We start from the raw sequence: 24244 nt of genomic DNA on the forward strand, positions 1-24244 counted from the left end.
AACTTTAAACGAAAGAAAGTACTTGTAGTTTCCCAAATGTGCTAATTATTTGACATAAAAATGCTCAATGTTACATTTTGTGCTGAGTTTATTGGACTCATTAATAACATAATCTGGCACACTGTATTTTGAGACATCATGGCGTGAACTTTGTGTGTAAGAGTGGCTTCATTGAATTAAAAAAAAAAGGCAGTCTCTAAAGAGCCTTTTATTTCTGTTATAATGATGCTTTGTCCTGCTGCTATTGGGTATTTGTCAGAAGAGTTGGGGAAGGCTGCAGCTCCAAGTTGTGTTCCGTGCCTTGTCTGTGCCTCTGTGTTCTTTCTTGAGTTTGTGACATGAATGGTAAGTTGAACTATAAGAGAATTTACTGTTCAATGAGGTCCATGTTCAGCAATTTTCTTTGCATTATAGGTTCTGACTTTTTTCCTTCCTCACATACCGGGATTCTGTTTGTAGCTAAGACTTAAAATTCCTATGAAGTATTTAACTGTGCACTGGCTGAAGTGGACATGTGAAGAGAGAGGCTCTGCTTTGTGATGTGTGTACTGACTGTTGTCTTCCTATGTGTGTGTTCATTGTGAATACACACACCTGCTTGGTGCAGCCAAGCTGAACCTCTTGTCTCAGTTGAAATCAAAGGTGAGTGTTGAAAATGACAGATTTGTAAAGTTTGTGGCTGAAGTTGTGTCATTCTTTTTTTTAACTTAGACTTCCTCCCGTTTCCTTGCTCTAACTTCCTTTTCTGTAAATTGCCAGTACTTGTGTTTACCTATTTCTAGCATCATAAAAAATAAAGTAAGAATAAAGTAAATACGTGGCATTTTATGAAAAAATGGCAATTCTTGATTCTAGTCACTTGATTCTAGTGTGAGAATTAGTGACTTTGGATATTAGTTTCTTTACCTATAATACTAGAAATTTGGGTTAGTTCTTAAAAGATGTTTGTGGTTTAGCGTATCCTCTTTCTCTAAGTAAAGACATGCATATTCCAAATATTATAAAAGAAATGTATTGAACTTTAGAAAAAATAACAAACATTAAGCTTTGATAGAATATCAATTTCTTGCCCCCTGGACAAGAAATACAATTTTACATTGAAACTAAGTGACTCTTATATGTTGAACTTGGGTCTGGAGCAATAGCACAGCGGGTAGGGTGTTTGCCTTGCATGCAGCCAACCCGGGTTCGAATCCCAGCATCCCATATGGTCTCCTGAGCACTGCCAGGAGTAATTCCTGAGTGCATGAGCCAGGAGTACCCCTGTGCATCACTGGGTGTGACCCAAAAAGCAAAAAAAAAATAATGTTGAACTTTTCTCAAATACCAGCCTCACCTGCAATTTTCAACCATTTTATACCTGTGGACACGCTCCTATCCAAACACAAGTATAAAATAATATCAAGCACAGGTTTGATACACCATCCATGGACTGGTAGTAGTAACCAAACCAGTAGACTAGTGGTTTGCAGTCTTTCTTCATCTACAAGCATTGTGGACCAGTTGGTTGACAAAGACTTGGTTACATTCACTGTATAATGAAATAGCCTTGAGTAAGTGATTTTCAGGTTTTTTAAAAAATGTTTTGCTTCACAGTCTAGTAAACATATATATTGACACCACTAATGCCATTCTGCTAATTTTTTAAAAATATTTGTTTCAATTCACTCTGCGGATGATCTCTACTGTTCTTTGAAATCTAAGAAAATAATGTTGCACTAGGCTAGAAAGATAGTACCCTTGCTGACTGACCCAAATTCCATCCCAGCATTACTGTGGTTCCCTGAGCACAGAGCCAGGAGGAAGTCTTGAGCATTCAGATATGACAACCCCTCCTACCACCACCAAATAGTGTTGCACTTAATCTGGGAGTCATTTTTCAGCAGATCAATGAAATAACATTGGATTCAAAGTTTGGTAATTTCAGATTGGACACATCTTGATCATCCTTACTTTTGAAATCTTTTGAAATCTATAAATGAGAGATCGGAATAGATATGTTTAAATGTCCTTTCCAGGTATAATATTTACATAGTATTTTTTGCTAGAATATTAAACTGTATAATCTGAACTATATGAAATTTCTGTTTAAATTTGAAACATGTATATATCATGTTATATCATATGACCTATAAATTTATTTAACCTTCTATCTAGTCTAAACTATTTGAAAAGTTAATAATGTATTAGTAGAGTAGTTGAATATTATACTTTTTTTGAAGTAAAACAGATTTTATTTGGAGGTTTTTGAAGGGGAAGAGGGACAGGAAAATGAGAGTGGAAAGTAGCTTGCTCAAGAGAGAACGTGGGCTGCTCCAAGGATGGAGAGAGCCTCTACACTCATCCCAGCATTAAATATGAAAGCATAAAAGTACACATCTTGAGAGGGGAGATGCGAGTGCCATATGTGCTCCCCACATGGGCACAGCAGCACATGGGCTCAGGTAGCATATGCACCTGAATATTATACTTATTTTACATAAACTTTCCTTTTCTTGAAAAAAAATATATATGTTATAGAAGTACAGAACCCATCAGGTCAGAGCGATAGTACAGCCGGTAAGGCACCTGTCTTGGATGTAGCAGACCCAGGTTCTATCCACATACGGTCTCCTGAGTACTGTCAGGAGTGATTCGTGAAAGTAGAGCCAGGAGTAACCCCTGAGCATTGCCAGATGGTCCCCCCTCCCCCCCAAAAAAATAAATAAAGAGATACAAAACCGAGAAGTAAAAAGTAAATCCTTTTATCTTAAATACTTGAGCTTTTCGAGTGAGGTGGTGGTTTTCAGATGTACCCTTAGGATTTTTTTTTTTAATGAATTCAGCAATTCAGGGTGATTCTATGGCATTTTTCCCTCCCCACCCCACCCCACCCCTCCCCAGTTTTTTGGTCACATCTGGCATTACTGGGGGATTGACCATTATGCAATGCTGGGAATTGAACCTGAGTTGGCTGTGTGCAAGGCAAGAGCCTTAACCTCTCTATTATCTCCCTGATCCTTATGTGGTTTCAGCTGCCTTGTTTAGGTTGTTTTCATAAACTAGCCCCCTCTAATTGATGTTTTTGTTTCCTTAAATGCTAAAATTGGTTTTGCTTGACATAGTTAAAAGTTTTCTGATTTTTCACTGAGTAAGCAGCTATAGAAATGAACCATTATTCTGCTAAGCAAAAGTTCTCTATCTACACAATAAAGTTATAAAGAAACAGAAGCAGGAAATTGTATTGCATTACACATAGGATGTTTAGCGTTACTGTTTCACAATTTTGTTCTTGTAGTTCTGTCAAATGCCAGCTGTCCTGAAAGCCAAATAGTGGAAAACTTCATTATTTGAATTTTGTTACTACAACAGAAAGACAAAAAAGATGTTTTCTTGGGCTGTGGTTGCGGCTCAGGTGGTAGAGCACATGCCTTATGTATGTGAAGTCCTGGGTTCCATCCCAGGCTTGCATTCCTGTTGCCTCACGGCACGATGGGGTGTGGTTACCACAACAATAAAGAAAAAAGACATTTTATTGGCCTGGTGCATGTTTATTGGTGCTCATGCATGTATGTGTTGTGCATCCTAACTTCTTGACAGAAAGCTGGACCCTAGAGTACTTTTCTAAAACTTAAGATTTGCTCGAGCGGGCCCAGTAACGTCTCCATTGGAGACTTTGTTGTTACTGTGTCTGGCATATCGAATACTCTCGGTAGCTTGCCGGGCTCTCAGAGAGGGGCGGAGGAATCGAACTCGGGTCGGCCATGTTGGCTGCGTGCAAGGCAGACGCCCTACCCGCTGTGCTATCGCTATTATTCTGTATTCAGATTTTTTTTAAATGCCAGATAATTATACTACTGATATACCATGTTAGTTTTCATATCAGTTATTTGACTTCTGGTTCAGTTCAGAGACGTATACTGCCAGGAATCTCCTTGGAGCCAAGCATTGCATTCATGGTGGGAATACCCAAATGACTGAGACATTGTGCAGTCCACGAAAATGACAACTGTTTCAATTTCTTTCATTGTTAGAGCTTTTCATATCCTCTGTTAAGTGAAGCAGGGCAAAGAGAAATTCTTGAAATTTGCTTTTTTTTTTCATCAGAAAGATGAAAGTATTTTAAATATTGGGTGAGGATGTAGTTCAGAGACAGCATTTGCCTTGCATATGCAGGGGCCGCTTCAGAGTTTAGTCCCTAGCAACAAAAAAAGGGGGAGAGAGGTTTCTTAATGTCATCTTAGGACAGTGTCACATACACTTGCTATTCTGTGTGTGGATCTGCTAATAACATCAGTTTCTTACTAATCAAATTCTAAAGAAAATTAAGTAATACCTGAATTAAGCTTCAATTTTCTCTTCTATGAGATACAAAAGCCTGTTGAGGTTAGTGTGCCTCTTCCAATGTAATTATTAAACTAAATTGGATGTATGAAGCTAACCTTGAAAGTGACCACACTCTGTCTTGCTGACATATCCTGAGATCTTCTTTGTCAAGTTACTATCCATTGTGGTATTTACAACTAAGGAAATTCTCCATAGTTAGAAATATACAGGATACTGCTGTCTACAGGATGTTGAATACACGTTGTCTAAAACATTTGACTGTTTTAGAAAACCAGTCCTATGATAGCATGACAGCAAAATCAGTCAAATAGATTATATTTGAGCTAAGACAGCAAGACATTTTAAAGGAGAGAGACAGAGAGAGAAAGGAAGGAAAAATCTAATTGTTACTCAGGTCAGTTACACAATCCCAGAGGGACTGCTGTTTCTCTGGAGCCCAGCTTTTGGCTAGGGTCCTATGACACACAGTGGGAATTTACTTCCTATCAGGAAACGCTGTTTTTCAATGTATTATCTTGTTGAGACAACCACAGTGAACAATAGGCTATTAATGTATTAGAACAACAAGTGTCATAACTAAGCCAATATTTGCTTTGTTTTGAGTGTGAACCTAAAAAAAAAAAGTTGGCTGGTACTTAGAATACATTTGACCATCAATAACTACTGTGCATGAAAGCCATGACAGTTTAAAAGAACACAAAAGAAAAACTTACTTTAATAATGGTGATTTTAGATTATTGGTACAGGTTTAGGTTATTTATTATTTACAGACATGAATAAATTTAAATGATATCCAGTACACTTATTAGGTATTTAAAAATGTCGGTTTTCAAAAGCCTGTTTAGGGCCAGATATTTAGCTCAATAGATAGAAGCACATTTTTGCATGCAAAAGATTCAGTTTTGATCCCTGACGTTGCATGGTACCCAGGTACCACTAGGAGTGACCCCAAGCAAAGAGCTGGGTATAGCACTTGAGCACTGTGAGGTGTGACCCCAAAACAAATAGTGGAGTATAAAGAAAAAAGGGATTAGCAACCCTCAGTAAACAGACATTGAAATCTGATCAATAGAACTGTAATCTGATTATCTGCAGCAGATAAGTGGGGATGTGGTGAGAGCTTTGGGATAATGGTTGGAGGGATCTAGGCACCCTGATGGTGGGCATGATGATGTAACAGTGCAAGTATAAAACAGTAGTATTGGTACAATTTTAAATTAATCAGTACTTTTAAATGAAAGTGGTATCAGAGAGTGGTGGAGGTTCTAGGACACTTTGATGGAGTTGCAATAGCATTTTATAAGCAAAAGCATTAACATTAATACTATTACAACCTTTGTTCAACTGTAATTTTTAAAAGCCTGTTTTAACTTTTGGAATCCACACCAAAAAACTTATATAGAAGGAAAAACGCTTCAAACTCAAGTTCTCTCATAGTAATAGAGTTTATAGAAGAAATTAAAGCAGTTGCTTTCATAATAACTTGGAATAAGAAAATGCAAGGAGTGATGAGTTAATATCAAGTCACTACTATAATTATCTGATAAGAGTGCAATAAAATTTCAGAGTCAGAAGATCGTCTTATCAGATCACTTTAGTTTATACATGAAATTCAGACCTTCATTGAAATTTTCCTTTTATCTTAATTCAGAATTCTGTATAGCCTCAGTCCTCAATTTTTGAATATCATAAATTTCTTTTTCATTTGGAAGTTGTCATAAACTAGTTTTTACAATTAGTTATATTTCCTTGTGGTCATGTTTTAGTTCTCTCTAATCCTTACTAAGAATAAGACATTGATTTGTATTTTTAATTGAATCACAGTGAGATACACAGTTACAAAGTTGTTCATGATTGGATTTCAGTCACATAATATTCCAACACCCTTCACCAGTGTACAAGGGGTAAGACATTGATTGACCTGTTTCTTAAATTAATTAGTTTGGAAGGTGGAGGGCGGGGGGGAGTTCACACCTGACTGAACTAAAGGCTTTTCTGGTTCTGTGCTCAAGGGTTAAGCCAGGGTCAGTCACATATAAGACAAGACAAATGCTAATCTGTGTATGCTCTCTCCCCTCTTCCTCTGCTCCCCCACCCCCTTAAGCTGCCTGTATACCCTCAAACATTGAATTCTTATTGGCTAATTGATTATGAATCTTTTAGAAGGAAAGGAAAAGGGGAAGATGGTGAGCAAGACACTAAGGAAATAGGTTTTGTTCGGAAGTCATCATTTTCCTCTAAATCTATGTATATCTAATCTATCCTATTTTCAGAATCCCTAGGCTGTCTTTTAGTTTGTCTCTGTTCGTATCTTCTCTCTCTCTCTCTCTCTCTTTCGCTCTTGCACTCTCGCTCTCTCATTCTTTTCATCCTTCTTTAGCAGGTGACTAAGCTTCTCAGTTGTAAGCAAGAACCTCAAGGGTTGTATTATCCATACTCCCTTTTAAATGTTTAAAATAACACTCTCCAGCACTTTACAACTCTATAGAACTTTTCCTTGACACTAGAGATCAAAAGTAGACATGAAATATTTATCAAACTCTGGAGAGCTACTTAAGTTACTAAATTCCGTGAAGATAGCTTTTTATTTGACAGTAAAGTGTTTGATGTCAGCTTTAAGTTCAGCCAAATAGGCACTATGGAACTAAACTACAAATCTCTAGTCTGTGTGAGCCTCTGAAACACAAGAACCTTACTTCAAGTTTGGATTTAAATGTATAGTAAACAATTTAAGTGAACCCTTCAGATTTGGATAAGTAGACACAAATTGCTAGGTCATAAGATTTATTCTTCTCATGAACTACCATGGGAGCTTTTAAGAGAGGCATTCTCATTAAAAAATTGTTTTAAGTTTTTATGAAAACACATAAAAATTCTGATTTGTGTATTTTGCAGATGAGTGTGAAGGGCTGTGGCCTGGGAGCAGTGCAGGGGTAGAGCCCAGGGCCTCACACATGCAATCATGTAGCTGCATCCCCATCCCACTTAATGTTAACCCTGAATATATATCTGCAAAGCCCTTGAGCTTTGAGGCATTGGGTGTATTTTTAATAATTTTTAATAGTTTAATAATAAAAATTATTTTTAACTTAATATACAGTATTTTAATTAGGTTAAAGTACGTCGGAATATGGCTCTTTCCTTACATTGATAAATCATATAACCATTCTGTTTTTCACATGCAGTGAAGTCTTTTTTTTTCTTTTTTTAATTATTATTAGTGAAACACCATGAGGTACAGTTGTAGACTTACAGATTTTTGTGCTTGGGTTTCAATTATACAATGATCAAGTACCCATCCCTCCACCAGTGCCCATTTTCCACCACCACGGATCCCAGTATCTCTCCCATCCACTATTCTGCCCACCCCACCCTGCCTCTGTGGCAGGGCATTCCCCTTTGTTCTCTCTCTCCTTTCTGGTGCTGTGGTTTGCAAAAGAGGCATTGAGTGGCAGTCATTCAATGGTGATTTTATTTGGTGCTCCCTTCTCTATCTGAACTGCCTTTTCCCCTAGCATGTGTGGCTGGCCTCCAAGCCATGGAGTAAACCTCCTGGTACTTATCTTGGGTATTCTTGGGTATTAGTCTCCTCCATTTTGTTACTTTATGTTACCCAGATGAATGCAATCTTTCTCTGTCCCTCTCTTTCTGACTCATTTCACTTAGCATGATACTTTCCATGTAGTACCACTTGTATGTAATTTTCATGACTTCATTTTTTTTTCTAATTGCTACATAGTACTCCATTGTATAGATGTACCAAAGTTTCTTTAACCAGTCATCTGTTCTCAGGCACTCAGGTTTTTTCCTGATTCTGGCTATTGTAAACAGTGCGGCAATGAACAAACAAGTGCAGATGTCACTTCGATTATTCTTTTTTACTTCTCTGGAATATATTCCCAGGAGTGGTACTGCTGGGTCAAATGGGAACTCAATTTCTAATTTTTTGAGAATCGTCCATACTGTTTTCCAAAAGGGCTGAGCCAGTCGGCATTCCCACCAGCAGTGAAGGAGGGTCCCTTTCTCGCCACATCCTATTGCTTTTGTTCTTGTGGATGTGGGCCAGTCTCTGTGGTGTGAGATGATATCTCATTGTGGTTTTGATCTGCATCTCCCTGATGATTAATGATGTAGAGTATTTTCTCGTGTGCTTTTTGCCATTCGGATTTCTTCTTTGAGAAATTTTCTGTTCGTTTCATTACCCCATTTTTTGATGGGGTTGGATGTTTTCTTCTTGTGGAGTTCAACCAGTACTTTATATATCCTTGATATCAACCGCTTGTCGGATGTGTATTGGGCGAATATCCTTTCCCGTTCTGTAGACTGTCTTTGTACTTTGGTCACTGTTTCTGTTGAGGTGCAGAAGCTTCTTAGTTTAAGATAGTCCCATCTATCTCTGCTTTCACTTGCTCAGCCAGTGTTGTGACATCTTTGAAGAAACCATTAGCTTCAATGTCATGGAGGGTTTTGCCAACTTTGTCTTCAGTGTACCTTATGGATTCCGGTCTGATGTTGAGGTCTTTAATTCATTTTGATCTTACTTTTGTACGTGGTGTTAGACAGAGATCTGAGCCCATTTTTTTGCATGTAGCCGTCCAGTTTTGCCAGCACAATTTGTTAAAGAGGCTTCCTTACTCCACTTCACATTTCTTGCTCCCTTATCAAAGATTAGATGATCATATGTTTGAGGGGAGATGTCAGTATATTCAACCCTGTTCCATTGGTCTGCAGATGTGCCTTTGTTCCAGTACCATGCTGTTTTAATTATTACTGCTTTGTAGTAGAGTTTGAAATTAGGGAGGTTGATTCCTCTCATTTTCTTCTTCCCAAGAATTGCTTTAGCTATTCATGGGGGCTTATTGTTCCATATGAATTTCAGGAGTGTTTGCTCCATTTCTTTGAATAATGTCATGGGTATCGTTATAGGGGTTTCATTGAATTTGTACAATGCTTTGGGAAGTATTGCTATTTTGACAATGTTAATTCTCCCGATCCATGAGTAAGTGATATCTTTTCATTTTCTCATGTCCTCTTTTATTTCCTGAAGTAGTGTTTTGTAGTTTTCTTTGTACAGGTCCTTTACTTCCTTAGTTAAGCTGATTCCTAGGTACTTGATTTTCTGGTGCACAATTGTGAACGGGATTGTTTTTTCCATGTCATTTTCTTCTCTCTCACTGTTTGCGTATAGGAAAGACATGGACTTTCAGGTATTGATTTTATAGCCTGCAACTTTACTATACAAGTCTATTGTTTCTAGGAGTTTGTGGGTAGAGGTTATAGGGTTCTCTAAGTATAGTATCATATCATCTGTGAATAGTGAGAGCTTGATTTCTTCCTTTCCTACCTGAATGCCCTTAATATCTTTTTCTTGCCGAACCACTGTTGCAAGTACTATATTGAACAGCAGTGGAGAGAGAGTGGGCATCCTTGTCTCATCCCTGATCTTAGAGGGAAGGCTCTCAGTTTTTCCCCCATGGAGGATGATGCTTACTGTAGGCTTGTGGTAGATGGCTTTAACTATATTGGGGAAAGTCCCCTCTGTACCCATTTTGGCAAGGGTTTTCATCACCAACAGGTGCTGGATCTTGTCAAATGCTTGCAGTGAAAAGTCTTAAGGATAAAATTGCAGACTTATCAGTCAATCTCTCTTTTTTTTTCTTTGGGTCACACCCGGCGATGCGCAGGGGTTACTCCTGACTCATGCACTCAGGAATTACTCCTGGAGGTGCTCAGGAATCATATGGGATGCTGGGAATCAGGTTGGCCGTGTGCACGGCAAATGCCGTACCCTCTGTACCCTCAGCCCCAAGTCAATCTCTTTTAGAATAAGCTTTTCTTAGAAAAGTAAGTAATTGACCTTTATTTTAATGGGGCAGCTCCCACGTGTACTTGGGCACCAGTGATACTCAGCCATTCAAGGGCCCAAGAACACGGTGTGCAGCACCGCCAAGCTGTGCTCAGGGCCTCCAAGGCTATATTTGGTGATGTTTAGGAGGCCGTCTAGTGCTGGGCACTGCTGTACAATCTTTCAGCCCCTTTAAATTTTTTTATAGTTTAGGTAATACAGTTTATGGTTTTGATATGGTTTTAATATACAAAGCTATTGCCACCACCGCCAAAGTGTCCAAGATCCTCTACTACACGTCCTTATGTCAATTTTATTCCACCTTTACTTTTTCCCTCGACTGCCTGGTAATCTCGGTTTTGTAATCAGAAGTCAGGGATTTGTCATCATTCATTACTGTCCATTCCCTTTGTTTCTCACTCAGAGTTTAACAGAGCTTGACTAAGCATCATTTAAAAGGCAGTAATGAAATGATAATCAAACAGAGTGAGAACAGCAACAATACTAACCTTGCTCCCAGCACGGCACATTACTCCCTAACCCCACCAAGAGTGATCCCTGAGCACAAACCAAGGAGTAATACCCAAGCACACCCTAGTGTGGCCCCAATACCAAAATAGATAAACAAAAAAACCTTTATACTGAGCTTTGAACGTACTTTATTATTTTATCCTAATTCCTGGGCCCAGGGCCCAGCATGATGCTAAATCTGTAGGTTTATACTTCGTGATCCTTAATTTGACAGAAGGGCAAAAGACAGAAATATAGGGGCCGAGACATAGTGCAAGAGTTAATGCACTTTCCCTGCAAGTGCCCGAGATTTGATCCGTAGCACCATATTTGGTCCCCCATATGCCCTAGGAGTGATTTGTTTTAAATCTACTCCTGCTTACATAAAAAGATATGCCATCAGATCGCACTATTTTTTTAAAATCTGATAAATACTGTATCTGTTTTCAGCTCTGATGGGACCTGTAAGACCTAGTGCTGTTTGCATTTATGGTTGGCATTCATTTTTCTCATCTTTAAGGAGATTTTTTTAACAAATTTTGTTCAGAGTTTTATGTGACAAGAACATTCCTACCTTTTTGCTTTAAATTTTCTTGGAAACAATGTTTCCCAGTCTAATGAATTTGCCAGAATCAGTGGCATTGTATAAGAGATCTGTGTTGCATTGCCTTAAGTATATCAGATGTAATTCGTGTTGCTATTTTGAAGATTTGTTATTTCTGGAGAGCTGACTTTGATTAAGTAAAATTGTGCTATCAGTCCACATTGTTATGAATGCAAAATACCTCCTGTGATGTATATTATAGGGATGGAAAGTCTATTGAAACAGATATGTATTAGTTTCCTAGGACTGCCATAACAAAGCACCATGAAATGACTGGCTGAAAAAAAATTTTTTTTTATTCTTTCAATTCTTGAAACCAGAAAGACAAAAAGAGGGTGTGTCAGTAGGATTGGCTTTTTTCTGAGAGCTCTGCCCTTCTCCTTGCCTTTGATCGTTTCCAGTGATGCTAGTATTACTAGGCTGGCAGCTGCATCAGTTGAGTTTTCCCCTTCATGGTCACTTAACTTCTTCCCTTCTTGTATCTCTTCTGTGTCTCTGTTTCCACATCTCTCTCCCTTTTAATTAAATAAATACATATTGAACCTAGGGCATGTCCTAATTCAGTATGACCAATTAATATGTTATCAAATAAAGTTATTTTCTGATGTAATGACATGAATTTAAGGGATAATATTCTGCCCAATATTTAATATATCAAACTTTGGATATAAAAGTTAATTCATATGTTAAGAAATAATTTCACAAAAATAGATTATTTTTGTAAATCTGAGATTAACAGACATCTTTTTCATGGGTTTCTAGTTTTGAAAATTAAGAGATTTCTAAAATGGTAGGTTCTAACCAAATATCTTTCAATAAACAAAATATCATTTATTAAAGCACAATAAGTTTTTGTGCTTAATAAGTTCTATTTTCATCACTCTCTATCACACTTTCCATGAAGAAAACAGATGCGGTTGTGGTGATCTTGAAATCGTTACCAGCCAAAATCTTGAGACAGGAACTCTTCCAAATCAGACTTCTATCATAATGCATTGAGTTGCCAGCAGCTTTTAGATTTACTTTTGCGTCTGTTTCTTAAAAGTTATAGCTCTAAAAGCCAAAAATACTTCGCTGGATTATCTGAAATAATAGATCAAAAAGTTAACTCTTAGTATTTACTCAGATCTTGTGTTTTATAATGTTTTGGGTACATTTTTTCTGGAAACTTAATTTAGTTTTACCTTATACTATGACCTACAGTGCTGTTGGGAAGGGCAGGGTGCTTCCAGAAGTACTGGGGGAATGAAACCCCCGACTAAGGTTTGCAAAGCATGCTCTCCAGACCTTTGAGAGCTCTCATTTTCCTGCATATTTTAAAATAAGACACTTTGCCATATATATGGGGTTGGAAGGGATGTCACACACAGTGGTGCTCAGGGCTTACTGCCTGAGCTCTGTGCTCAGGGATCACTTCTGATGCTGGGGATCATCTCTGGGTCTGATACAAGGCAAGCGCCCTGCCCACTTTACTATTTCTTTGGTCCTGCCTCATATGTTTTGTCTCACTTATTATAGTAATCACATTAGGAATGGCATATTAAAAGGGTCGGCCGTTGAACATGATTGCCACTCAATGCCTCTTTTGCAAACCACAGCACCCAAAAGGAGAGAGAGAACAAGGGTAAATGCCCTGCCACAGAGGCGGGGTGGGGTGGGGTGGGGGAGACGGGGGGGGGGGGGGGCGGGGGATGGAAGAGATACTGGGATCAGTGGTGGTGGAGAATGGGCACTGTTGGAGGGATATGGGTATTTGATCATTGTATAACTGAAAAACAAGCACAAAAATCTGCAACTGTACCTCATGGTGTTTCACTAATAAAAATCTAAATAAAAAATAATAAAATAAAAATAAAAATAAATAAAAGGGTCGGCCATGGTAATAAATCAGTTTCCTAGACTAATTAGTTGGGTGAAATTTTATTTTGCCAACTCAGCACTTTATAAAGTAATGAGCTTTGTAGAATTATTTACATCTATCAGAGAAACTGAAATTTCTTTGGTTCAAAATCCATGAGAAGTAGGTAGAAATAAGCTTGGAATTTGGGTGAGTTACAATTCCCTTATTGCTTGTATTCTGATACTCAGGAAGAAACTTAGGAACCTGAGGTTTTTAGAGTAGATGTAGTGATAGGTGAGAGTGAATTTGACCTCAAACATTGCTCTCCAGAAAATGTTAAAAGCATTTTTTAAAGCTCAGAGTCACACGAATAAATGGATTTTAATATATAAGAGTTGCTTTGGGGGGGGGGGGGAAGCCCTTTACTTGAGACTAGAGACAAACTAAAGGTAAAAGTTAAAGGCCCTCCCGTTGATCATCGATTTGCTCGAGCGGGCCCAGTAACGTCTCCATTGGAGACTTTGTTGTTACTGTGTTTGGCATATTGAATATGATACGGGGAGCTTGCCAGGCTCTGCCGTGCGGGCGAAATACTCTCAGTAGCTTGCCAGGCTCTCCGAGAGGGGCGGAGGAATCGAACTCGGGTCGGCCATGTTGGCTGCGTGCAAGGCAAATGCCCTACCGCTATGCTATCAAACTAGCTAAAGATTTAACCTATCTCAAAATTTGAGAGCAATGAATTTTTCTTCAAAAATTATAATCTCCTGGGGCTAGAGCAATAGCACAGCAGGTAGGGAATTTGTCTTTCACGCGGCCGACCTGGGTTTGATTCCCAGCATCCCATATGGTCCCCTGAGCACCACACCGCCAGGGGTGATTCCTGAGTGCAGAACCAGAAGTATCCACTGTACATCACCAGATGTGACCCAAAAAGAAAAAAAAATTATAATCTCCTGTGATTCCACTTTTAAAACCTCTCATTTATCATGAGCTGTCAAGTTCTGGATCGTTTCCTAGATCTCAGTATTTTTTTAATTTCACTGATAGCGGGGGACTTAATACTAGAAATTAAATGTCTGAGAAGTGCATTCATATAATCAATCCATTAGTCTGTCAAATTTCTCTTTGGGGAAAAATGGTCTTTCTTTTGATATTTTTTTTCTCCAATCACTTCCAAAGGCATGTTGCAGACAAATAACTGAAGGGAGTGTGTGTGTGTGTGTGTGTGTGTGTGTGTGTGTGTGTATACATACATATATGTATATATATATATGTTCTATTTAGTATAAGAAAGGGTAAAGGCCTTGAAAACATGTGTTTTGGATTCTGCAGGATACTTGAGGGATTGGCTCTCTACAATTGATATTTTTCTAATTCATTTAATGAGACAATATTCATTCTTTAAAGTTTCACTTTTGCTTTTCAAAATAATTCATATGGAGAACAATTGGCATTTAACTCTAAATAATCATTGAGTTTCAACTTAAAATACACTTCTGAACTTTATTTTTTAACTTGTAACTCTACTTCTTGCATGGCATTATAATTGGTAAATTTGATTTATTATTTTTGGGGGGGGGGTCACACCCATCAATGCACAGGGGTTATTCCTGACTCATGCCCTCAGGAATTACTCCTGGCAGTGTTCGGGGGACCATATGGGATGCTGAGAATTAAACCCAGGTCTGCCGCGTGCAAGGTAAATACCCTACCCGCTGTGCTATTACTCCAGCCCCAATTTGATATATTTATAATGAATTGTTTTCAAGTTACCAATGAATATTATTTTCACTTGCATGAGTGTCCAAACAAGTAACTGACTTGCTTCCTTCCCACTTTTCAAATACAGAAGTCTAGGCCCTTTATTTCTTTTAATAGGGAATGTGATCAGTAAATCATTCTTCATCAAATATTGGTACTTTGGTGAAAAAGAGATTGGGTTCATCCCATACTTGGTCCACAAGTGAAAGTTTTTAGTCTTTGGTTTATCCAACTGAATATTTAGCATGTACCTGCTTGAAATTATTGTATTTTTTGTACCCCAATATTTAGGATTCTATAGATTATAATTATAGTCTACTATTTTTCAGTTGCATACGCACAGGATGTATTTTTTCACATTTTCTAAAATAGTTTATCATAATTTGCAATGTTGTTTGTATTCATAAAACAAAGTTTTGGAACTGCGAGTGTGGCTCAGCAATAAAGTAGGTGCCTGGCATACTGGCAGACACCTGTGTCTCAAGACCCTTAGAACATCCACACATGCACACATGCACACTTAAGCACACACACACACACACACACACACACACACACACACTTCAATTCTGGGAATAGACCAGAGAGTTAAGTTTTTATATTTACACCTGTTCTGTTTGATAATTATATAAGACAGTTTGATTACTTTAAGAATATTTACCTGACCCAAAAGAAGAGAGAGAGAACAGGGGGAAATGCCCTGCCACAGCGGCAGGGTGGGACGGGGGGGGGGGGGGGGGGGATGGGAGGGATGCTAGGACCCGTGGTGGGGGAGGATGGGCACTGGTGGAGGGATGGGTACTTGATCATTGTATAACTGAAACCCAAGCACAAAAATTTATAAGTCTATAAGTGTACTTCATGGTGTTTCACTAATAAAAAAAATGATAAAAAAAAGAATATTTGCCTGGCTGGAGCAGTGGGTGGGGAAAAAAAGAATATTTGCCATTTCTATTTTGGTGCTGAATATTGTGATTCTCAACTATATTTCTGCACATCCCAGTAGATAAAGACAATAGTCACGGTTGTAATAACTACATATACTTGTAGGAAAAGATAGTCCTTTAAGCCATTACATATTTTTTGACAACTCTCCATACCTATGAGAAACTATTGTCATAGATAATTTATTCATGAAGAATATTTAGTAATCTGAATTTTTTATCTATGATTAAGCATATTCTAGTAATCTTTTTTCTGGGAGTTGATTGTCATAAATAAAGGCTTCTAACTCTCAAAACGGTGCTAAGTTAATTTAGTGTTTCAAATTTAAGCCTAGGATTGGGGTGATTTCTTCAAGGATTAGAGTACATGTTTTACATCCCAGTGCCCAAAAATAACAACAAAAATCTAGTTATATAAGACTATGTGTTAGACATTTTTTTTATTTAGGTCAAGGAAGACATCACTTTAAAGCCAACTCATTTGCATATAGCTTCTGTGCTAACAGTTATATCATAATACTCAGATTTTAAGAGATGATAATTTTAGCCTTATAGACTATTTTAATCAATAGTATTTACAAATAATCTTATGAGTTATGTGTGATGGACCTGGGTTTCTTATAATTCATTAAAAGTAAATTTTGTCATAAGAGCAATTGTGAATGATTTGGTAATGCTAGTAAATGTCATTTATCATTTTATAATAATATATGACACTTGGAACAGTATGGCTTTAGCAAAATTACCAAACACATCTGAATACAGTATCCAGTCACCTATAAAATCAAATCCTTGAATTCAGCCTGAAATATTCTAAGACATCTCTTAGGTAATCTGTAGTCATTATGGCAATAAGATGTCAGTGCTTTGTGCTATGATTAAATCTTCCTGGGCACTTAGAAAATGTCATTTGTGTTAATCAGTACATACAATGCCAGTTTTTATTTTTAACTTTCATCCACTTCTATTCAATTTTCCAGCTCTATCAATTCCCATTTTAGTTGTATATAAAATCTCGACTAGCAGTTGAAAGTGGTTTGTATCATTTAGTATTTTAAAATGAATAAAATTTCACTGGTTGATCAAAGGATGTGAGTTGGGGTTGTTTTCTAAGGCTTTAAATACTTTCACAATATTATAGTAACTTAATAAGCCAGCATTTGTTGTTGTTTTTTGACCAAATATGCTACTTTGAAGTCTTGACATATCTTTGGTTATTGTTTTAAATATGGAACAATAGGCTTAGTACTTGAAAGTACAGTCCTTTTGCTTGTGTTCTAGAAAAAACTGTTAAACTGCCAAGAACTAAATTAAATTTTTAGTAAGTAATAACTTTTTATAAGATTGTTTTTACCATTTCCAGCCTAGAAGTAATACAAACCAGATTGATTTGGAAGCATTGTGATAAAATAAAACAGTTCAATTCAGCCACCACTTACGGAGTGCTCTGTCATTGTTGGGGCCACAGACATAAACAGGGATCAAGAAAATTGACCTAGAATTAGAAAAAAGTAAGAAAAATGGGGGTGGGAGGTAACATGACAGCACTACAAATGGTTCTTTTTAAATGTCCAAATGGAAGAAAATTTAATTATCTTACAAGCACAAGAATCTTATTGCTATGACCTGTCATAAATATTTCCTTTTTAAAAATCAGGAAATCGTTTCTTATTCCCTTCCACTTAGCTGGTTTATAACTATGCACCCCACTTCCCTCCCTTCACCCTTTCTACCACAACAAGCTTTCTGTTGATGACCATGGGTAATGTTTCTGCATCAGATTGTGAAGTCTGTCAAACTACATAACAATCCATTAGGAGATCTTCAGTCAGTTTTACCAGCATTTTTAATTAAAGTATCATTGATATACATTAATGTTATTTTATGTCATATAATAATTTAGGTATGATGATTCATTATTTGTGTGTGTTGCAAAAGTGTCATCATATAAGTCTAGTTGAAGTATGTCACCATCCATAATTACAAGGCTTTTCTTCTGGCTCAGTGTTCAGGGAAACTTGTGGTGCCAGGGATTAAACCCAGGACTCTGACAATGCAAAGTAAGTTCTAAAGCCTTTTGAACTATCTCACTAGTTCTGTGCTGAGAATATTTTCTGGGGGGTGAGGGGAGCTAGTGAGGGAAATGCCCAGCTGTTGTCAGGGCTTACTCCTGCCTCTGTGGCCAGGAATCACTCCTCTCAGGGTTCAGGGAACCATATGTGGTGCCAGAGATCTAACCTGGGTTAGACTCAGGTAAGCGCTGTATCTCTAGCCCATGATCATAGTAAGGTCTACTCTTAATAGTTTTCAAATATAGTTTTTAGATGATTTTAGTTGACATGCTGTGTAAGTGCATCTTTACAATTTATTTTATAACTGAAAGTTTTTACCTTCTGATCCTCTTCTCCTGTTTTCCTCATCTCTATCCTCTGCCTCTGGCAATTTCTCAGTCTACTGTTTGGAACTATGAGTTTAGTGTGGAGGGACTGGTTTTAAGATTCCTTATGCTAGATCGTGTGGTATTTTCTTCCTCTGAAATATTTCACTTAGCGTAATACTTGCAGTGTTTTCCATGTTGTCACAGAAAGATAAGATTTTATCCATTTTATAGCTATTTAATATTTGTATATGGAGCGATAGCACAGCGGTAGGGCGTTGCCTTGCACGCAGCCAACATGGCCAACCCAAGTTCGATTCCTCCGCCCCTCTCGAAGAGCCCAGCAAGCCACCGAGAGTATCTCGCCCGCATGGCAGAGTCTGGCAAGCTCCCCGTGACGTATTCAATATGCCAAACACAGTAGCAACAAAGTCTCCAATGGAGACGTTACTGGGCCCGCTCGAGCAAATCGATGATCAACGGGAGGGCCTTTACTTTTTTTACTTTATATAGAGTTGTTAATTACATAGAGTGTTCAATATCCCTTGATATATATATCTAAAACAGATAACATCATCTAAAACTGATAACAGTTTTAGATTTTTATATCTGACGATTTTAATAAATGCAGAATGGAATATGGGGGTGCATTTATCTTTTTGAGTTAAATGTTTTCATTTTCTTAATAATATCCAGAAGTGGAGATACTGAACATATGTTAGTTTTAATTTCATGAGAAATCTCTATGCTATTTTCCATAATGATTACAGCAATTTATATCCCCTCCAGTTTTGTTTTTTTTTTTGTTTTGTTTTGTTTTGCTTTTTGGGTCACACCCAGCGATGGTCAGGGGTTACTCCTGGCTCATGCACTCAGGAATTACTCCTGGAGGTGCTCGGGGACCATATGGGATGCTGGGAATCGAACCTGGGTCGGCCATGTTGGCTGCGTGCAAGGCAAACGCCCTACCCGCTGTGCTATCGCTCCAGCCCCCTCCCCTCCAGTTTTTAGGGGTTCCCCTTTCTCTGCTTGCTTGCATGACAACACTAGTTATCCCTTGTCATTTTGTTGGTAGCCATTTCTAGAAGTTATAGCTCTCTTAGGTTTTGTCTTTCCCTGATGATTAATGATATTAATCATTTTTTTCATGTACCTGTTGACCATCTATATCATCTTGGAAAATTATCTATTCAGTATCAAAATAACATAATATCACACTGACACCCAAGAAGAGTAAACACATTGGCCAGTAATATTGTCCCATAGTTGGAAACCTGTCTGATGAGCTGGCGGAGAAGGCAACTGAAATACAGAAGGGATCACTAAGACAATAATGGTTGGAGGAATCATTCGGGATGGGAGATGGGTGCTGAGAGTAGATAAAATACCAAACATGATAACCTTTCAGTATCTGTATTGCAAACCATAATGCCAAAAGTAGAGAGAGTATGGGGAAAATTGTCTGCCATGGAGGCAGGGGTGGGTTCAAAATGTGGGGGTGGGGGAGAGTATACTGGGGACATTAGTGGTGGAGAATATACGCTGGTAGAGGGATGGGTGTTTGATCATTGTCTGACTGAAACTCAAACATGAGAGCTTTGTAACTGTATCTCACAGTTACAAATTAGGGGAAAAAAAGAAAACTATTCAGTATCTTCTGCTTTTTTTAAGTAGGATTGTTTATTATGTGTGCTTTTTTTTTGGGTGAGTGTACTGTATTAGTTTTTATATATTTTGTATATTAACTCTTTACTAGATAAATAGTTTTCAGCTATTTCTCATTGAATAGATTGTCTTTATACTTTGTTGATATCCTTTGGATTCTACAGTTTTTTAGTTTGATGCAACCCCACTTGTTTATTTTTGTTTTCTTTTCCTTTGGTGCCAGAATGACTGACATTTAAAAATGACATAGAATAAAATAGAAAATATTAGCATTAACCACATAGTAGAGTCAAATGTCATAATGTGTTATGTCTCATGTATTTATATGTAATTATAAAAAATGTATTTCTTGTGGATTACTATTTTTAAAATGTTTGAAAGCTTTCTGTTCTGGAGTGTTTTATCTATTTGTAGCTTGAACCTAATGTTCTTTAAACATACATGTTGGATAGTTTCTGCATAAATATTTGGATAAGGTTTTTAAAACTTGAATTTTGTTTATGCTTCATATCTTGTTTCTAATCTGCATTTCCAAAGGAAAACCCAAAGTGATGACAACCAGTTTTATAACATTAATTTTTTAAATCTATTTTCTATTTCCTTTTCAATTCAAAGAACATTTTAAAGACAATTTTTTTCTATAATGAAATTTTTGTTGGTTTGTGCCTCAGTACATTGTTCTGAAGTACTCAAAAGTGTGATTTTTAAATTTACTAATTAAACGGAGTTGTTTAGAACATCTGCGAGCAGGAAATGTGCTGACGATTTGTTGTTCAGAAGTAAGTGAACTAGAACTTACCACTTAATTCCTTTCATCCCTTATTTTGGAAGGCAGAAGGAAGGATGCATGATTGCTTTCCAAGCTAAGACAGTTCTGGGACTTTTCACCCCTTAAGCCAGGATAAAACTATTCCAACCACACTGTGCTACTGAATATCTGATTAGTGAATATTTGTGATTAGTATTTGAAAAGAAACTCCAGACTACCCCTGCCTGCACTGAGACTAAGGTCTTGGGTTTTGGAGATTAAATGGACTAGATTTACATCCCAGGTTTGCTATCAACTGTATCTCTGGAGACATATTGCTTCTTAATGACTTCTATTTTCTCAATAGTAGAATAATAATAGAAACTTTATAAGATTGTGAGGAGTAAATGAATTTTCTCTGTGTCTTATAAAGTATAGTTCTGAGGTCCAGAATTATAGTACAGGGGTTCAGGTGCTTATTTTGCACACAGTCCACCTTGGTTGAATTCCCGGGTACCCCATATTGTCCCCCAAGCTCCATGAGGAGTGACCCCAAGCACAGAGCCAGGAGTAAGTCCTGAGTATAGCTGGATATGGCCCAAAACAAACAAAAAGAATTGTTCAGAAATCTCAACCATACCTGTCAAAGGCTTTGTGTTTTGCAATGTTTTATCTCCTGAAGCTTCACAGCTTAACTTGAATAAACTTACTATAACCAGAGCTGAAATTCCAAATCTGCTGTCCACTGATCATCTTGAAAAATATTTTGCAGTCACATATGTATTTTTATTCAGATGCAGTTAAGCAGTGCTTTCAAAGACCTAGTATATAAAATATCTAAAAGTAAGCTTTTCTCTGCCTCATTCTTTGGTGAAATAAAAGTAATATTTTTTGTTATTATGAATGGCCTTTTAAAACATTAAACCCTTTTATTGAGTTACTTAGTTTCACATGTAGTTGGAGGAATTAATACAGAGAAATCTCTGTACACTTATCCCTTATCCCCTAATGGTAATATCTTAGAAAACTGTAGTGTGATATACAGTTAGAATACTGACATTGATAAAATCCACTGACCTTATTCAGGTTTAGTTTCATTTGTAGTCTCCGGTGTGTGCAGTTCTGTGAAATTCTGTCATATGTATAGGATCATATATCCATCAACATAGTTAAGATACAAAACATTGGGATCCCTACAGAGATCCCTTCTGTTGCCTTTGATGACCATACCTATTTTTTTCCCCACCCAAGTACACTCCCTGCCCAACCCCTGGCAACCACTAATCTGTTCCCCACTTCAGAAATGCTTTCATTCGAATATTATGTAAATGGAACCATGCCATATGTAACCTCTGTGTTGACTTTTTATTTTTCCATTCTGTATAATCCATTGGAGATTTGTATATCAGTAATTCATTTCTTTTCAATTATATTTACAACATTACATTATATAGATATAGTACAGTTTATCTAATCATTCTGGATATGTCTAGATTTTTATCTGGTTTTGACTACAGAAAAATAAAGCTACCATAAATCATTTATATTACATATTTTGTGTGGAACATGTTTTTTTCTGGGTTCAATTACCAGGAGTCACAATTGCTGAAATAATATATAGTAGTTTCATATTAAATATTTTAAGAAAATTACAAAACTGATAAGAATTGCTGTACCATTTTATGTCCCTACCAACAGTGCATGAAGTATCTCTTCTCCAGCATTCAGGTTTTGTTGTCATTGTTTGCCATTTTGGTACTAATGTGGTAATGTCTCATGATTTTAATTTTTCTCTATTAGTGGCATCAAACATTCTTATGCTCTTTTACCATATATATGTACATCCTCTATAGTAAAATGTCTTTTTTATAATTGGATTATTTAGTCCTTTTTAATGTTTGATTTTGAGAGTTTGTTATATTCTTTATACCCATCAAATCTTTTGTCAGATGTGTGGTTTATGAATATTTTCTCATGGTTTGTAGCTTGTCTTTTTATTCTCAACTGTTTTGCCGGCAAACATTTTGGATCTTAGTCAAGTCTAATTTTTCATTTTTCCTTTTGTAGTGTATATATTTAGTATCAAGTGTAAAACTGTCTGACTCTAGTTTCTTTTTTTCTCCCTAAAAGTTTTATAATTTTACCTTTAAGACTGTAATTTGAGTAAATTTTTTGTTCGAGGGCCATGCCCAACAGTGCTTACTCCTGGCTGTGCTGTGGGATCACTCCTGTCAGTGTGCAGGGGTTGCTATGTGGTGCTAGGGATTGAACCCAGGTCAGCCACATGCAAAGTCTCGCCATCTGTGCTATCTTGCTAGCCCATTTTGAGTTAATTTTTTATTGTAGCAATATACATAGTACACAAAATTTGCCAGTTAATTGTTTTAAAATACACAATAGGGGCCATAAGACAAGAGTACAGAAGATAGGGCATTTTGCCTTGCATATAGCCTATCCTGGTTTAATCCCCGGCATCCTGTATGGCCCCCAGAGCACCATCAGTAGTGACTCCTGAGCACAAAGTCAAGAATAACCTCTTAGAATCACTGGGTGTGCCTCCCAAAAAATTAAAAATGCACAGCATGGCTATAAGTTGTTCACAGTTCTGTGTAGCCATCACTGCTTTTTAGACCTGGAACTTTTTGAGCACCTAGACCCAGTTCCCACTCAGTAAGTTGTAATTCTCCATTTCTCTCCCCCTTCACTGATGTCCTCAAAAACCACCATTTTTCTTTCTGTTTCCATGTATTTGCCTATTCTGTATATTTCATATAAATGTAATCGTGTATGACTCTCATGTCTGCTTTCTTTCACGTAGCATATTTTTCATTTTCATTCATGTTGTAGATGTATCAGTACTTCTTTTCATCAATAACAATTCTATTATGCATATATAATTTATTATATATAGATATACATATTTATTGATGATCCCTCTTCAGTGGATGAACATTGGGGTTTTTCCATCTTTGGAATTTCCAGCTATGAATATTTCATTTGCATGTTTTTGTTCACATACTTGTTTTCACTTGGAAGTATTATAGAAGTAAGTTGATATTTACAAGATATAAATTATGATATTTATAATGAGTTATGAACTTTAGGTGAAGGTTCGCTCTTTTTTTCTTTGTGATGGATAAGTAATTTCTCTACCATTTTTTAAAGGCTAGCCTGAAAGATTATTTAAATCTTTTTAAGAATTACCAAAATATTTACATCTATATACAGTTTTGAAGAAAAGTGAAATATTTTGTAACTGAAACATTGCAAAGGATAGCTAGATGGGCTATTCTGGAAGTTTTTTTTAATAAAGTTTAGAATGGGGAGGGACTTCTAATATAGACAATGCTGTTGTATTCTTTGTGAAAGAAATGTTGAAGTCGGATGAAAGATGTCAGCAATGTAGTGTTTTAATGCACTAATGACAAGAAGCTACATTAAATTTTAAAAAAGAGAAGAGCATTGTCAGATCAGACTTAAAAAGATGAAACATAAATAATAAGTTTTAATCGGCTCGAATATGAACTGTAGCAGAAGACTGGATGCAAAGGTGTGGAAGATTTTTATGTGTTTTAAATGAACTTGTACATTTCCTATGATACTGATTAGGAGTGAAAAACAAAT

The 24244-nt window shown here is 37.0% G+C and overlaps 1 protein-coding gene across 6 annotated transcripts in view; it reads left to right on the top strand.

Annotated features, from left to right (window-relative positions):
* Positions 1–24244, top strand: part of ADD3 (adducin 3) — a 145360-nt gene that overhangs the window by 75818 nt on the left and 45298 nt on the right. Inside the window, exon 1 of one of the 6 annotated variants that reach the window (XM_056120490.1) lies at positions 267–345. The exons of 3 other annotated variants lie outside the window; for them this stretch is intronic. The gene's annotated coding sequence lies outside the window, so the exon portion shown is untranslated. Of the gene's footprint in view, positions 1–266; positions 346–512; positions 643–20796; positions 20817–24244 lie in introns of those variants that run through there. 2 more of the 6 variants (XM_056120491.1, XM_056120492.1) reach the window with 2 other exon arrangements.

The sequence above is a fragment of the Sorex fumeus genome, unplaced genomic scaffold (assembly GCF_029834395.1).
Source record: "Sorex fumeus unplaced genomic scaffold, SorFum_2.1 ptg000043l, whole genome shotgun sequence".
NCBI classification, from domain to species: Eukaryota; Metazoa; Chordata; class Mammalia; order Eulipotyphla; family Soricidae; genus Sorex; species Sorex fumeus.